The sequence below is a fragment of the Momordica charantia genome (assembly GCF_013281855.1).
Source record: "Momordica charantia cultivar OHB3-1 chromosome 4 unlocalized genomic scaffold, Mcharantia_2.0 BLBB01000004.1, whole genome shotgun sequence".
Lineage (NCBI taxonomy): Eukaryota > Viridiplantae > Streptophyta > Magnoliopsida > Cucurbitales > Cucurbitaceae > Momordica > Momordica charantia.
The window spans coordinates 19,576,872-19,595,734 of NW_028275162.1; the positions used below are offsets into that span (position 1 = coordinate 19,576,872).

The 18,863-nt window shown below is 31.2% G+C and overlaps 1 pseudogene; it reads right to left on the bottom strand.

Annotated features, from left to right (window-relative positions):
* Window positions 1-13,055: 13,055 nt before the first annotated feature.
* LOC148211985 (zinc finger protein GIS3 pseudogene) lies at window positions 13,056-14,025 on the bottom strand (annotated as a pseudogene).
* Window positions 14,026-18,863: the final 4,838 nt, after the last annotated feature.

Sequence of the window (18,863 nt, forward strand, 5' to 3'; positions counted from 1 at the left end):
CAGGTCATAGTGTCGAGACACCTGGCCACAGATTGGTTCAACGCTTTAGGGCAGCGTCTCAACGCTACACTGTTATATTTAAGGAACCTATGCGTTTTCGTTTAGGTCAAGCTGTGGGAAATAAAACATATTGTTTGCTGCCATTTTTTGTGTGATTTGGCAGCAACTTTGTGGCAATTTGGGGTGACAACTCGTGTGTTGGCAAAACAAAAAGGACAAATCGAGATCGATAGTTTTGGGGTAATTGTATCTTGATTATAATTGTGTGAGTTTTTCATTCCTTGGACCTAAGTATATTGAGGTTAAATACTTAGAAGCTATGAGACTTTTATTGGGAGCTCCAAAGAGCGTATATTTGCGGGGAGATATATTTGAGAGTGTTTGTATCCAATCTCATATTATAGTGGAACCCGCATCTGAGCGAAAAACTGGACGCAACCCATAAACTGTTGGGGTGAACTAGTATAAATTATTGTGTCGTTTTATGCTTTTCTATCTCTTATTTGTGTATCGTGTGATTGACTTGTTTGTTGGATAATTGTAGAAGGGGGAAACTATATTTGGAGCACCAAATTTCCCAACACAAACAATATATACTACTCCAACCCATAATCAGTAACCGCGCAACTGCTTCTCCTGCCTCGTAACATAGTTCTCGTCTGAAATCTTGAAGGTAACCGTTGGAGAGGTACACGATCTTCATATGTAATTCCAACGGTCCTCTCTCTTTCAAATAAATATCACCATACTAGAGAAAAAAATATGCAAATTTTTTAATTGAACAATAATAATTCTCCATAATCATTCCATTACTGATAAAACTTTTGAAGTGTTAACTCTTTGTTTTGGAGGCATTTTTTAAAGTGTTCTTGGAGACCTAGTCATTATTATTTTTTTTTTTGGTTAAAACATGAAGATTCATTTGCTTTTTTTTTCTCTGTAGTATACTTTGATAAGATAAATGGAAAAAAGAAAACAAGGGTTTGTTGTGATTGAAAATGATTGAAAAGACAATTGAAGATAAAAAGGAAAAATTAAAAACATAAACCTAAAAAAAGGACCATAGGCCAACAACCATCGAAAAACATTAGTTAAAAGAGTGAGATATTAAAGAAATGCTGCCATTTCTCGAAGGTTGTAGGGTGTCCTTTATTGGAACACAAACATAGTAATTAATGTAATGGTTGGAAAGACAAGGGGTTTTGTCTGAAATAAGAGAGCCACTGTGGGACGAAATTATTAATTGAGATTAAATGGGAAATTTTCTCATCCCATGATTTCTACTTCTTCCTTTTGTATATATTTATTTAAACATATCCTATAATTGATATATTTTTTATCTAACAAACTCCACATTATTAATTTGTATGGTTAATATGACTTAATAGAAGATTTGATTACACAGTCTAGTTATTGGATTTTCATAATTGTATGATATTTTTAACTTTAAAAAGTATCTAAGTATTTAAACTTTGATCTTAATATTATTTTAGTCATTTTACTTTTAATTATGGTTCATTTTTTTGTATAATCCATTCTTGTTCATTTTATCTATGTACTTACAAAATAATCGTTTTGGTCCTTGTATTTTTATAAAATGATCATTATTTTGGTTCTTATTTATAAAATTTTAACACAAATTCTATATACAACATAATCATATGCTTTTTTAAAAGTGTAGAGATGAAAATAGATGTTTCAAAGCTACCTAAACTAAAATGAATCAAGAAAGTACATGGATTAAAATGAACAAAAAACTTAATATTCACAACCAAATGTAGGATCCTTAACCTCTCCCTCAAAAATCATTGTTCTTTTTGCTCATCGATCTTGGCCGAATCTCATTTTTGGATTAGATGCTTGTTTGAACATTTTGCATTATGAACCATATTAATATTCATGGGGTTCCATCTCAAAGCCATTGATAATGAGGAGGAGTAGCCCATATACTTTTGTCATGTCTCTAATCTTTTCGATGTAGGATCCTTAACATTAAATTCAAGAAATTGTTAGATAATATCGGGTGAGAATCATATAAATGAATTAAATAATTTATCCAATCCAACAACTTAAACTTTGGTGGTTTATTCATCCTTTAACAATATCTAACGGGAATAGTACAAAATCTTTTCCATACATTATAGTACTAGAAATTTTTCGATAATAAATTTTGCGGTAACTAAGAAGGCGGGTCTGAACGGAAGAAGTTAAAAAGAATGGAAAAGCAGCTCAATATCATGAAGCAGTTTACCAACAAAGTACCATCTTTGTTCCCTTTCTCTTTTCCTTCTTACAGTAAAGACAGCTATGAAGTTTATTAATTAGTACAAGACAACCTCCACCTCAACTTCTGCTCTTCTTACCACACCCATCAACTTGGATTCACAGTGCCACTGCCCTTAAATTCATGTCCTTTTTCCTCTCTCTCATCATTCTAGAGAGAGATTAGAGACAGCTAGCTAGCTATGTTGTGTGGATTACTTGGTGTAAAAAACAACCTTGAGCTGAGTTCAACCCTTGCATCAACTTGGGATTCACAATTCTCTCTTCAGTGTGTCCTTTTTTCTTTTTCCATTCTAGAGAGACACACAAGAGAGAGATTAAAGACAGCTATGGACTTGAAAAAAGAAACAATAACCTTGAGCTCACTTTCATCCATCAACTTTAGGTTCACGGTCCTTTACATGTCTTCTTAGTATATTTTTATCTCCACAATAGTATGATGTTGTCTCCTTTGTGCATAACTTTTACGTACTTTTAGTCTAATTCAAAAAAACCTCATACTAATGAAGATAATTGTCATTTCTTATAAACCCCGGATCATCATTTTCTCTAACTAATGTGAGACTTTATTTATGCTTGTGACAAATCCTGAAATATTTTTTAGATTAAAGACAGCTATATATATAGAGTTGTAAAAAAACAACCTTGAGAGAGAGGATATATAATTGCATTAAAGGCAGTTATATGGACTTGGTAAAGAAACAACTTTGAGCTCACTTTCAGTACCCAATAACATGAATATAATTCACTGTATACTTCATATCCTTTTCTTTTCTTGCTAATTTCCCCCCAACAACTTGGATCAACGACAGAGAGAAGAGTTGAAGTAACTATTGTTGCGGTTTCTAGAATGTCAATTATCCAATGTTGTGGCACTTTGAAAGTTCTGTAGAGCGTTGAAAGATTCTATTGTAATTTGTGTACATTATAATAGAATCTGCTGTCGTAGAAGAGTATTGGACGTAATCTCGAATTTGGGATGAACTGGTTTAAATAAACGACTTTAGTGTTAGTTTTTATATCTTTTACTTTGTCTTTCCTTCTATTATTATTTAACTTTGATCCGTTTCATCTGGAGAATTAGGTATTTATCGAATAGCTCTAGATAGACTAATTCCCACCAATATTTAAACTTTAAAAAAAATTCCAACACATGGATTATAAAAATGAGGAGAAAATTAAATTAATAAAGAGAAAAAAATATTATAAAGAAGCTATAAAACTTCTGGTATAAATGACTACTGAAAAGCTTAAATAGATAGATTAGGATATACTAATATTATTTTCATTATATCTTTTATAAAAAATTAAGGGATCTAATAAGGTTGATATACATGGACTACTCCACCTCTCATAACCAATTGATTGTGAGACGAATATGAATATAAAAGATATTTATCATAAATTATTAATAAGAAATGGAAGGGAAAAAAGTAATATTTTTCTTATTACCTAGGGGTTGGTGGCCCTTTGACCTTTATGTCCTTATACCTGGGTAGGGTCATTGCTTAATTGGAATTGGGTTTCATGTGGCTTAAATACAAGACCCGAAAAAAATATAGGGCAACCATTTTTCCATTCAAGACTTCTTACCCTAATCATCACTAAAAAAAATTTTGTGAAAACAAATTTAATATTTTCAAGAGAGAATGTGAAAATAGACAAGTTAAAAAGGATGTACATCTTAATAGTAAAGTTTTGAAATTTGAATTTAAAGGACATCCCCATTGAAAAATTTTGAGGTTAAAGTTTGGAACTTTTGAAAAGGTACAGGAAAAAGAACCTTACCAAACCTGACCTTAAGGTTAAGATGTGTGGACACAACAATTTTGGATTTCCCTTTCAAATTTTTCTTATTTTTATTATTATTATTTTTTTATGAATTTTTTTTTTAATTTGATAAAGATATTTCAGCTACTAAGGAGTACTGAACAAGAGCTCATTGGATGATCAGAGGACCAAAGTTGGGATATTAAATGAGTTTTCCAATGCAATTTCCAATCATATCCTAAAATTTTCTTGCCAACCAAACATATTATTTATTTCAAGTATTGTTTGCCTTTTGGGTAGGAATCATTTCCCACTTGTTCTCTTTAATAATAATTGATTTTTGAAGCTTATATTAGAAGTAATCTAATTTTTGTACTTATGTTTCAAATTAATTAATGATAACCCAACTGTTAAAGTCCAGTTTGATTTGAATTTTTATGTGTGGTTTAGATCATTTATATATATATATATATATATATATGTATAAAAGGAGACGGAATGTACTGAAAAAAATATATGGAGAGAAAATATTTCGTTGATGAAATTCGCATATTTTAGTATATCGTTTTACTGTTGATTACAAAATAAAATAAAATTAATGAAATGAACTCTAATTTGACTAATAAATAAGAACATATTTTGGGAGTGTCGTTTAGAGATATTACTGTTTTTTTTTCAAATAAAAGAAAAAATTTTGAAGAGAAAAAAATTATTTAGTAGGATAATTTTTTTGACAAAAGAATTACTTACGATTTTATTATATTTATATTTTCAAATATCTATTAATGATATAACTATGGGTTGTTGTTAGATATAAGTTGATTCAAATGCATATATCTCCAAATACTAGGTTGTGAGTTCGATCCCCACCCCCATATGTTGTATTAAAAAAGTACACACATATCCAACCATGAGGTTGAGAGTTCGAATCTTCATTCCACGTATTGCACTAACAAAAATAATAAAAATAAACTTGAATTTGATTCCTTTATTCCAAATATAATATTCTAAAGTTAGGAACGGAGAAAAATAGAATAATTAAATTTTTATTAATGATAGTTAAGAACCCACTTGCATTAATTTTGTTCATAATGCCTATTAAAAAATTCAAGACCTTATAATTGACATCTTAACATGAAGAAAAAAAATGATCCAACCGCAAATTTCTCTATTAATTTTAGGCTATTGATTAGGTTAGCGTTACAAAGGGGAAGCTAGGGATTCCAATGTACTAGATTTCATTAATTAGCATGATATATATAATGGAAAGGAAATAATTTTTCTCAAAAAATAAAACAGAAAAATATAATCCCCAATTCATATGTCATTTTTCTAATTTCATTCTTAGTTCTAAAATGAAAAATTTTAATTCTATCTAAAATTTTAGTTCCATCTCTTTTTAAGTATGGAGTTGTGTCACACTAAGTCCTTATTTTAATATAGGTTAAAAACTGATAAGGTATAATTTAAAAAATTAAAACATAATTATGTAGACTTTAAAAATAATATTTTTCAATGACTAAGCTCCCTAATAAGAGGTGGTCCTATTGGAAGGAGCATGAGGCACTATATTGTAGTATAAGTGCCTACCATGAGGTCTCGTGTGTTCAAACTTTTGAGTGAGCTTAATATCAAATATATTTAATATCTTTTAGGTCAAGGCCTTGGGATGAGCACAAATGTCCCAACTATATGGATAAAAAACTAAAAAGCTATGGACTGATCTAAATTATATATATATATATATATATATACTCGATATCTAATTGTTAGTATAATAACATTTTAAATGGGTCGAATTGCCTTATTGTAAGTTAGAGTTGTGTAAAGTGGGTAGGTTATAGTATGTCCAATTTAATAAATTGAAAACATAAAGTAAATTAAAACTTTGTCAAAATAATGAATTTTAATGTTTTAGAAGATGGTAAGGAACTTAATTGAAAAAAAAATGTCCTCTAGGTTTGGACCGTGACGCGGCAAGGGAGTTGATGTTCACTAATTTTTCAGGCAACCAATCGCCTCACGAAAGAGGCGGATTGTTTAGGCAACTACAGTGTCGGTATTTTCTATCAACATCTTCGTCCTACTTTTCATTTACTATATGTGAAAGCGATATTGAAATTGATGGTAAAACAAATACATGGTATATATATAGTAGGAAGTAATCTATCACACAATAGTCGATGGCTGTATTGTCGATCATAAATATTTTAGTGACATCGAAATTGACAAGTACAAAAATACAGGGTATATAGCTAGAAGTAAAAGAGAGAAAAAAAAGTGGTAAAATAGACGAGCAGAAATACAAGATATATAGCAAGAAGTAGAAGAGATAAAACATGTGGCCCGCACAAATAGAGGGTATATAGCTAGAAGGAGAAGAGAGAAAAGTAGGATTTTTTTTTTTTTTTTTTTTAATAATGCTTTCCTCAAGACTTATTCCAAATATATATCAACTCCCAAACTATTTCCAAAAATAATGTTTTGGAAATTGTAGGTCGTCTCTTGTCACCTCACGCTTCCTTAGTTGCATGATGCCTCGCTGGTGTTTTTTTTTTCTTTTTAATTCTGGCATGTCGTCTTTTTCAAGAGAAGATATATGCAAAATAAAAATAGTTTTAATACTCTGCTACAGTGGTTGTTCCCTTACTTTTACCTACAATTTTCAAAACCATTATTTTTGTAAATAGTTTGAGAGTTGATATATATATAATTTCAAATGAAGCATTATTAAAAAAAATCCGAAAAAAATATGACAAACACCTAATAAGGTTGAAGTAAATATTACTTTGATCCAAAGTTGCATTAGTGAAGCGTCACGGTATGTATTTCTATTTCTAATTATATTTATTCTTTTAATTTTTTTTAATATCATTTTTTTTATAATGATTCTACTTTAATTTTGGTTTTGGTGGAGCTCAAAATCGCTGAGCTCGGAGAAACCTTAGATCGGACTGTTCAGGATGAACTACGGCCGACGGTCCAACACCCTCCCAGATCACTCCTGAGACCTGTAAAACAAAGTTAGCACTCCGACGAGCTAGTTAGTCTAGTCCGAGCTAACTTGCCGAGTCTATCTAGGATCGCGTACCTTGCATTTAAGGCTAAGGTTTCTACTTATAGAAACTGGGCCCGACAGGAACTCTGACACACCCTACAAATACGGCGTGTTGTCGGGTTCAAAATAAACACGTTTACGGACCTCGTTTAAGGTCGGCCCATCCTTTTAGCTCAGTCCGTGATCGCCGACCTAAACAACCTTAGGAAAAATTCTAATTTCATCCGCAGGTCAATTCGGCTTACCTCTCTGATCATGATAGGTGGCAGGTCCAAATTCGCCCCAACAGGTTTTAACTAGGATTCTCTTATAAAAATCGGCTGGTAAAAATATTAGTAGGATTCTCTAGATTTTATTTGATAAATATTGTTTCCTTTTTGTTTGTTATTTTACTAAGATTCCCCAAAAATGGGTTGTCAAAAAAATCATTAGGAGTATGTTGTAGTTGGGAAAAAGTCAGTAGAATTCTTCTATATATATATATATATATATACATAGAAGGTAAGAAAAAAAGAGAGAAAAAAGTAGAATTCGCATATGAATAGTTTTCAGCTGAGGGTAATTTCGAAACAAGAAAATAATTCAAGAGTTGTTTAACCATTTTTAAAACGGTCTATTTTAAAAGACCATACATATCGTTACTCCCCTCCAAGTAATTCAAACAAAATAAATTTAATTACTTGATTTTTTTCTTTTAAATAAAATATATTGATTGTCAAATTGAGCGTAGTGATAATTGGTATATATACATCTCCAATCAAGAAGTTGTGAGTTTGATTCCCAAATTTGACATGTTGTGTATTAAAATAATAATAATAATAAAATAAAAATATATTGATGGGTATTAGAGTTAAAGTTGAGTAGATAGTTAAAAATACCTATTTTATTTTTTGAAAGTTGAAAATTTAATTCTTTACCCTGGATTGCAGTACTTACAAAAAAATTATAAGAATATAATTCAGATCACCAAAATTTAAAGCACAAAAAGTAAAAAGACTTACCAAAATCAAGTGATCCTAAAACTTTTAGAGATCAATAATAAAAATAATAATTAAAAAATTGCAATTTTATATTTTTCTATATATAAAAGCACCGACCATATTTTCAGAAAATATAGAAAAAATCTATCTTTTGCCAATAAGTAACTAACACACTAACAATATATTATATTATACCTTTGAAAAAGAAATTTATATATATATATATATTATAGTAAAGTTGTAATTTGAATGGCTCTTTATTAAGTGTAGCAATCAAGAAAGCAAAATGAGTGTCTCACGTCAAGTTCTAAAATTTCCATTTTCTCAGCTGACTTTTGGGGATCTAATCAGCTTCCTCAAACATTATTGTTTTTCAATCCACCCTTTCTTATTGGATATCAAAATTTTAATTTTGGTTTCTCTATTGCATATCATAGTGACAAAGGAATCAGCTTCAAATGCTATACAAAATGCTTGCCACCTAGTACAAAACAACAGTGACTCTTCACTACTAAAATTGTGGAGGATTACTATTCTTGATAAAAGGAAAAAAAAGATTTAGTGATGGTATAATAACATTCAAACTCTCTTCCCATTGTCACTTTCTTTCCAATTAATATTGAAGCGATCATAATAACTAGGACGTTCTACTAACTTGATGAATTTTTACGAGCTAAAATATGTTAATGTTAAAATAGGGAACTAGTAAATTAAAAAGTGTTGAGCATAAAGTTTGACATGTTCTGAGTAGTAAGTTTAAATTTAATTTGGCACATGTTAGAATTGACTAATTTTTAGTGTCAAGGATGCTATAGTAATTCCTATGAATCATCTTGTCACTTGAGTTTAGTTTCACAATTTGTTATTGGTAAAAAATTAACATGGGGTATAAGAGATGAATTTCAAAAGTTTTTTAATTTCCTTGGGTGTGTTTTGATAGTCACGAAATTGAAGATAGAAATTTGAAAATAAAGATTCCAGGAAAATTAGAGTTAGTATTCTATCTCTACAAATGATAATCAATTTTGAAATTAATCTCAATTTTCGTATTTGTTCAAATTGTATTTAGAAAACATAATAAAACGAGTAGTTATTATCAACTGAATATTGAGTTGAATCTTAAATATTATTAATAAATGTATACATATTTTATATTACAAAATTTGTTTAATTATTATTTTACCATATATATTATAATATATTATATTATATTATACATGTTTTAATTTTAACAAAAATAAAATAAAATTTTAATCATGTAATGATATATTTACCAATTCTTTTAATTTAAGTGTGATTTTACAGTTTCAAATTCAAATTTAAAATATGATACATTAAAAACATAGAAATATTACTTTAAAGAATTCTCATCTACACCTCCAAAATTTATTTTCATATCTAAATCAATCAAACAAACATTCACATAATTCATTTGATTCCATAAATCTGAAAACAAGAAAAATAATATGAATTGCATACCAAATATGCTCTATATTTTCTGGTCGACATATTTCATTAAACTAAAAAACTTATAACAACCGACAAGTAAAGTACCATACCAAACATAAGTTTAACTACACGATCGAGTGAACCCCTCGAGCTCGAACCAAACCCATGAACTAAACATTTTCATAAATCAATGGAGGAGTGATATAGGGAGGGAGTGGATGACTGGATGTCCATATCAGTTTCTCAAGAAAATGATTGGGCCCCAAAATCACAGCCAATTGAAGAAAACAGTAAGCTCGAGAAGAAACTGTTTAGGTAAAAAATTTGAGTTTTTTTTTTCTCTCTATCTTTTAAATTAAAAAAAAAATTCTCTCTCTACTGTCTCTCACCTACCACTATAAATTATATGTCGAGCCGTCGAGGGATTTCTTGTCACATTTTATTGTCAAAAAAGCTTTTTGTAAAGTGGTGGCTTTTTCCCGTAACATAAGTTTTTCAAAATCTATGATTATGCTTTTTAGCTTTTACATTTCTCTCTCCCTCTCTCTCTCCTCTAACATCAAACCAAAAAAAGAATTTTTGCAACACATTATTTCAAACAATTCATCACAAAGACAAGGGACAAGAAAGTTTGCATTTTGCTAAATGTTCATTATTGACTTGAATAATTCCATTCTTGTCCCTCCCTCCAAAACCCTCCATTTTCCCCCACCAAATGGGTTTGTTTATTTATGATTAAACTAAAGAAAATGGTACTTTAATTTTATTTGTTCTTTGGAATGGATTATGTCCAAATTTTCACTCCTTGCAAGTAAACTACACTTATGCCCACAAAACTTCATATTTTGAACTAGTCTTTGGTTTGTAGTAACTATTTTACGAAAAATATTCCTGGAGAATTTATTGATTTAAATTAGTTATTACACCGCTTGAAGACAACTTACGCTAAATCGAGCATAGTTCAACTGTTTAAGACACGTGCCTCGGATCAAAAGTAATGAATTTGAATTCCTACCCCCACATGCATGTTGTACTAAACAAAACTAGCTCTTGTGATGCGAGTTTTAAATTTAGTTTTCTAAGATATAATGATAACAAAAAGAATATTAAATCATATTATTTCAGACATTCGAATGTTAAAAAAAAGAGATGTATCTAATTTAATTGCTTAAATGTGTAACCATCACAAAAGTAGAAAATAACAAATATCAAAAGAAAAAAAAAGGTAAAGATTCACAAATTTAAATATCAAACTAAGATTTCTTACCATTTGGAGGAGAATCTCATTCCTTCGTTATATCAAGAATCTAATTCTTAATTTGGTGTGAGACTCACCTCCTAAACAAATTAAATCGTTCTTGTAATACATTATCTAAAAAAATGATTCTCGTTCTTTCATTCTCATACATGACAAGTAATAGTAGCACATGTTAAATATCTAATATATGAATTAAATTTATCCAATTCACCAACGGAGTTTTAACTGTCTATTATAAATTTTTGGTTAAATTTCTTGTCTTTTCAATGATCTTTGGTATAAATAACTATGTGCTCGGAAACAGGAAACCGAGAACGAGAAATTGGAAATAAGATGGGCAAATAATGAGAGGTCTAAAAAAAGGAAGCAATTAAAGTGATTGGAAAGACCAGTGGTCGCTTCATTATCTAAAAATCAATATAATGCCCCGAATGGCAGAATATGGATTCTGAGTCTTCTGTCCTACCCATTTTAGGTATGGATTCTACAGTTAGTTTCTGAAGAAGAAATCCAGAAGAGTCAAAATCAAAGATTAAAAAGAAAAAAAAAAAAAAAAAAAGCTCATTATTTGCACAGTAATGGAGAAGGCCATGTCATAATCTGATTGAATCCGCCATTAAAGGCTAAGGCTACTGTTCTCCCTGCTCTCCCTGCCCTCCTTTCAACTTCAGAAAGATCATAACGATGTGGGGTTCTTATCTTCTTCATTTCCTTTTAAACAGTTTTGACAAAAAGATTTTTCTTTGCTTGGGAAGAAATATAAGTTAATTAAACACTTACGTATTTAATTTCTCTTTTCTATTTTGACTTTTCTCGTGAGTTTTAGTATAACAAATGAGGAGTATAAAAATTTGAGGCTTGACTGTAAGAAAAAAAGCAAACTATAATTTGCCGTTGAGCTAGATTTATGTTAGTAATTAACCGACAGAAGTGTTGGAATGCATGGAAAATAAAGAAAAAGGAAAAAAAAGTAATTAAGCAGAGTAATAAATAATTAATTGGGGCTATTTTTGAATTACCATTAGAACAATTGAGGAATTTAAAAGAAAAAAGAAACATTTTAGTCTTGTGGTATGAAAATGATTCTATTTGATTTAATTTTTATAGTTTGAAATTATCCTCAAGTTTTGGAAAATTATTTTAAATTATTTCTTTTAAGTTTAACTTATAATTTGTCGTGTCAATATGCATCCTATTGACATTTAGACCATCAACCAGACACTTAGTTGAGGATTATTTAATATTGTTTTTAAAGAAATCAAATATATTAATGATCAATAAAATTGATTTTTAAATGCTAATTTGAGCTTAACTTAACGGTACGGTAATTGACACGTATTTCTTATCAAAGGTCTTGAGTTCGAATCTCATCATTATTTGTGTTCCAAATTATATAGATTAAAAAATTTCTACTTTTTTTTAAAAAAATGTAAGTTTAAATGATTCATGTAAGTTGCTAAGTATGTTATTTTTTAAAAGTTGATTGATTGATTTATTTTTTCAAATGGCAATGATCTGAGTGGCCACTCATATAGAACACTAGTGTCACAATTTAATAAACAAAACAAAGCCAATTAATCAAAGACAGGGTTTGGAGGTTTCTCTTTTTAGGGCATAGGTAGAAGATAAGCCTAATGTTTAATTAAATATTTAATGTAATTTAGCTCCCCTTTAGAGTTGCATCCACAAAGATGATCAAGTGGTCCTTTCAACTTTGGTATGCAAACACCAAAGTTTTTTAAAATAAGATCATTGAGAGAACGGAATGTATATGCTTAGAGTGCACAAAATTTATTTTAAGACGCTCGAGAATAAAAAATGTAGTATTTGGTAAGTGCCAAAAAAAAATGCTATTATAATTTGCATCATGGATTGAATTTTATAGGAATAATAATAATGTCTATATACCAATATTATCGTCTTAACATAATTCAATTGATAAGATACTAATAATCTAAAAAAACTATTTATTCTCTTACTAATTGATATTATTTAGCCAATCATCTAATAATGCTTATACATTGACATATGAAATTCTTAGATTAATCATAGAATTAACTAAATTGATTTTGAAAATTTTTGGATTTTCAGACTTTTCAATTCCATAACTAGTAGGATAGAAATTTGGATCTTTAGCCTTTATTACAAGTTGAATTATATTTAAATTCGCTAAAAAAATCTAATGAATCTATCACATAATTAACAACGCTGACGCACCATAGCGTTGATTATGAGGAAATTTGGGGACGGTAAAATATAATTGGACGGAGGGTAAAAATAAATAAATAAATTTGAAAAATATACAATAGGTTGATGATGGTGATGAATCATCTTGAACCATTTTCAAGTCCTTTTTTTTTTCCCTCTTCATCTAATTTTCTCTGAGCCCTAACAAATCCCTGCTGGTTTTTTCCATCTCTAATTTGTATCACAGAAAAAGAAAAAAAAAAGGAAAAAACCAGTGAAGACTAACCATTAATTAATTCCCTTTTTAACCCTCCGGCCTTGATGGGGCGGCCGGCGCGAGGCCCAGATGTAAATCCAACCCCGGTCCATCCTCGAACCCGGTTCCGCCTTCGACCCTGGAGAACCGGCTCAGCGAAGGGGCGTCGTGGGAGCGCATCGTGAATGGCAACGGCGGCGGAGGGGCGGCGGCGTAGGGCGGAGTGGCGGCGGAGGGGTTGTTGTTGAAGAGGCAGCCGTGGGAGACCTGGAACTGGGGTGGGGCCCGGGGCATGTAGACCCAGGAGGGTGACGTGGCGGAGGAGGGGACGACGAGATGGGCCTGGGCGGTGGCGGCGGCGGAGAGGAGGTGGGGCGGGGGGACGAAGGCGGAGACGATGGGGTTTCTGAAAACGGCGGCGTTTCGGGAGGCTTGCAATTGGGCGCGTTTGAGCTGCTGCCGCTCTTTCTTGTGGGCATTTTGGTGGCCGCCCAGGGCCTGGGAGTTGGCGAACTCTCTGTAGCAGTACTGGCACTCGTATTTGCGGTCGCCGCCGCCACCACCGCCTCCGCCGGAGTCGGAGGAGGGAGATGGGGTTGATCTGGCAGTGGCGGCGGAGGAATTGTCATCATCTTCCATCAATTCATGGACGTGGAAGCCAAAGAGCTTTAAGCGGGTTTGCTTGGCTTGGTAATGATCCAGGGCAGCCATGGATATGAAACTTGAGAGAGAGAGAGAGAGAGAGAGAGAGAGGGAGGGTAATGAGTAATGAGCAAGGGGTTTGTTTGCATGAGGAAAGATATTTATAGAGAATAAAAAAGGGTGGGGTTGGAAAAAAAAAAAAAAAAGATATGTTTGTTGAATATAGGAACTGTGGATAATAGACGGGGAAGGGAAGTGGGGACATTAGTTTGATTTATCCCAAAGGAAGGAGAAGAAAGTTAGCAATAGGGGAACACAACTATCTTAACAACATTTTGGGACACAGAGGAATTGCACTTGTCTAATTAAATTCTCTCTCTCTCTCATTCTCATTTTTGTTCTTGTTTTTTTAATCAAATTATGTTAACAAACGTGGGTTTTACTTTTTGCTTTCATTTGAATTAAAGAGAGAGAGAGAAAAGTCAATGTTTACCCCCTTAAACTTGGTTGGTGTGTGTCAATTTTAATCTGGATATATGTGTTGAATTCTTATTGTAATAAGAGTTGTAATTTAGTTTTACTTTATATAATGTACTTTGAGTTGAAAGAACTTTGCATCTTTAATATACTACAAAATGTATGTCTGATGTGGAATTATACTTTAATTTGAGAAGTAATGAGTCTCATCTCCCCCGCCACTAAGTAGTGAGGCACGTATGTGCTTTTATTTAGATTCTTCCCTTTTTTGAATGATTGAGATGAGAACGGGAGAATCTTTCTAAAAAACTCCCTGGCAAAAATAAAATTGGTCAGAGAGACTCTTGGCCTATCGAGTTCGAAATGGACCCAAATTCTTCATGGTGCTCGGGGAATTGCGCACGTGTCTTGTCAAAATTAAAGCCCCTAACAAGTGATAGACAAAATACGTCAAGGATAACTTCTCTCGAAAACGACATGAGATTTATCTCTCTTTTAGATGTTAGATCATAAAGATTTAGGAAATGAATTATCGGTATACAGAAAATAAACCATTTTTTCAATTCAGATAGGTTGCTTATTGACTTCCAAAATTTATTGGACCAAATCATTGAAAGCCTTCGCTCTAAGTCAGAATCGAACTCTATAGAACTCTTCTTTTAAATGTAATTGAGCTCCCACTATAGTAGAACTCGGGTGAATTGTGGATACATATAAATTGAAATTTTTTTAGCATACCTAATATGAACAAAAGGGAACCACACACACACATATATATATATCTATCGACCATAAAACTAAATGATTAATGATTAGGAATTCAATCGATCCCCTAATTGAAATTTTCGTTTTTCTTTTCTTTTTTCTTTTTTTTCTTTTATTTTATTTTTTGTGTGTATTTTTGTTTTATTTTCAGATGTTCCACAGTGATTGAAGAATGTGATGCATGTGATCGGAGCATGGGACAGTTTTCAAGTTTAAAGCTTTACAATTATTGAGAGAGAGAGATTGTATTGTTCTTATATAGTTTAAAGGCACACAATACAATACCCAACAAAAACTTAATATTATACAAACAATAATATATGTTTGTTTGAATGTTACATTCAATGAATTTTGACACTTTAATTATAATTATATGAATTAATTTGAATATAAACAGTCTTTAAATTACTTCTAGTAATGTACTTGTGATTTGAGTCTTGTGGGTTCATGACTATTTGTCTTCAATAATTTAGTATTCTGATGAATACAATATAGTTGTTTTATATATTTAATATGTTTAATCAAATCAGTGGATGTGGTTGTGTATGCTTGTCAAGCTTGCAATATAATAAAATAAGGTCAATAACTTGCCTCCCATATTTATATAAAATCAAATGGACTCACTTTAATAATTCAATTAAAAGGTCGAGATATTATACGGACCTCTCTTGCTATCGTAGAGGCGACTTTCGGGGAGGATCCTTCTTTCCCGTTAGTTTCTATGATGGCGCCGTCTGCGATCTCTTGGGATGACTCTTCATTTTCGTTGCATTATGATTCAGAGAACTTCCATAGTTTAGGGGCAAAGATGATGGAGCAGGGTGGGCAACAACGGAGGTGCAACAGCGATCGGCTCAAACACCATTTGGAATTTGTGAAGGCTATCAGTGTTAATTGTATTGAGATCCGTGACCAGCATGATTTGGGGAATTTCCCTAATATTTCCTTACCTGTCATGTGGAGAATAAGGCAACTTTGGAGGCAATTATTTCCCTTCAAATCCTAAATAGAGATGTCATAATTGACAAGATCCTTCAATTAATTCATGAATCTCCACTGAAATCAATAAATGGGATTGAAAATGTCTTGACTTTGGAGAAAGTGTTTAGTGGGCTAAAACTTGTTCTTATTTCTAGTTCTTTGAATAGAAAATCTGTTTTTATTCGCCAAGTGTAATAATCATTTATTTATCTTTTGGAATAGTTGTTATCCTTTATGGCTTCTGTACCTTAGTGGTGGGTTGTTACCGCTTTAAAAAAAAAGTTACTTTTTATTGTACAATAAATACGGAGATAGATGATTCAACCTCGGACTTTTAAGAAAAGAGGAAGATGCAATGGGCTAGAATATTACATTTTTAGTCTCTATTATTTTCCATTTAAGTTATTTGCTGCGAAGAATCTCACTTATTTTAATTAGAGCTTAACGTACTTGCTATTATGAATGTAGTTAATATTCTTTAAATCTTTTAAAAATAAATTTTTAACCAAAAGATAGGAACGATGATAAAAAAATTTAAAATGATTAAACAAAAACTAAACTATTTAATCTATAGTACATTTTAAGAATTAATATTTTGGAGAGAGACGGAGGGGAGATCTGGTAAGCCAAGTAAACACTTAGGGGTCGTTTGTTTCGTGGGAATTCAAGATTCCCGTAGGACGGGCATCTAGGTTCCCATATTTGTTTTGTGGTAATGTAAAATATTCGGGTATCTCGAGATGTCTAGGTATCTTAGGATGCCAATTTGGAAGGCATCCGAGCCGATTTGGATGCTCTTTTGAAACATAGGTTTCCATCTTAGCGCTTGCGCTAAGGATCTAATCAGAGTCTAACTTGGATTAGAAAAAAAAAACCTTTCCCTTGTTAGCCGGAGTACACTTGTACTCCTTGATCTTTAGTGCGTATTAAGCCAAAAAAAAACATTTTTTTTTTCGAAAAGTCTCAACGTCCTCGTTGAGAGTCGCTCTGCAAGACGTCCAGTAGTCTCTGACTTTGTCTTCGAATCGTAAGTTTCAGCCCGTTCCCAACTTGCCTCGCTCTCAGGTTGGCCCTTCTACTTGACTAAGTAGTATTTCTACTCGTGTAGTGGGTGTATGGTCCCGTCCCACCCATGGTGCGGTCAGCTATGATATACTAAACTTCTTCTTGGGGAAGTTCATCTACAACATCTGGCGGTGCCCTCGTGGGCACGTTCCTCTCAGGGTTGGTCTGGTCTAATCGAAGTCTCAACTGACTCACATAGAATACGGGGTGAGTTTTCACCGAGCTGATCGCTTGAGTCTATAGGCTACCTCTCCTATCTGCTTCTCTACAAGGTCGACTTTCTTCTTCCTTCAGACCGGGCCAAGATTCCCATGTCGAGGGCATCCTATGTTGACGTTTTTACCCCTTTGTTATTTTTTCATATATTTAATATACTGATTGACTAATAAGCAATTAAGTATATTTATGTATTACATGTACATATAAAATAAACTTCAATTAAATTATATAATATCTTCATTTTTACTTTTAATATTTTGAATGAATTATTATGAATAATATCTATTGTCTTAAATACATAATTTTAAAACAACATTTTTTTAACGGTCGGCTTACCTTGTTATTTTTCTTCTTAAAAGAATATAATTTGATAATATAATAAATGAATTTTTACCCCATATAACATTAATTATATAATTGTATTTTTTAAGAAGTATTAAAGTTGAAAAAGAAATTTATATTCAATATTAATTACTTAAAAAAAAGTCTTATATTAATATGAATTCTACCTAATAACATACAAAAATTAATACATATACACAATTAATGTAAAATAATCTAAAGTATTAAATTAATTTTAAGAAAATCTATTATATAAATGCAAATTGTATTAGACTAATGTATAAATTATATGAGTATTCGTAAGGGCGTTTTTGGAGCATTATATAAATTTAGAACATTTCCATAAATAAATCCTACAAAACAAACGTGGTTATCCAGATATTCCCCAGACATCTTTATATATTTTCCTACGAAACAAACGTGGTCATCTGAAGATGCTGGACATTTAAAATTTCGGACATCTGAAATTTCCAGATGTCGGGTATCTGCATTCCCAAAAACCAAACGGCCCCCTACCAATAAAATATATAGTCATTGCTGGAAACTAAAGTGATTAAATAGAAATTTCTACAATTATAGAAACTAAAATTGAAACTATGTATAAATCATATGGACCAGATTTAAAATTTAATTTGTTTTTCTTTCTAGAATATATATATAATTTTGAAAATGTTTATTAAAGATATCAAAAAGGTAGGAAGCAGTTACAGAATTTAATTATATAAATATATAAAAGAAAAAATAAACTAACAAAAATATTATCAAACAACCCTTTTTTACGTTATTGATTACACACCATCAATCTTACATATTCAATAATATTTCAAGTACAAAGAGGGCAAAAGTGTACCAAAATTGTGGGAATTTCTTTTTAAAAATTATATATTTTAATAATATTTGTTTAAGTATGATTCTTCTCATAATAATATTTTTTAAAAGTATATTATACTTTTTCAATAACTAACCTATTAAGTAAATAAATTTCATTAAATGACGAGAAAAAAATTAAAATCATCCAATTCATAGACATGAATATAAAAAATATAAATAATAAATAGTTTGGAATTATTTATGAACAAATGATTTGATTAAGCTTAAAAAATATTTTTTGTCTCTGTACAAGCAACGATT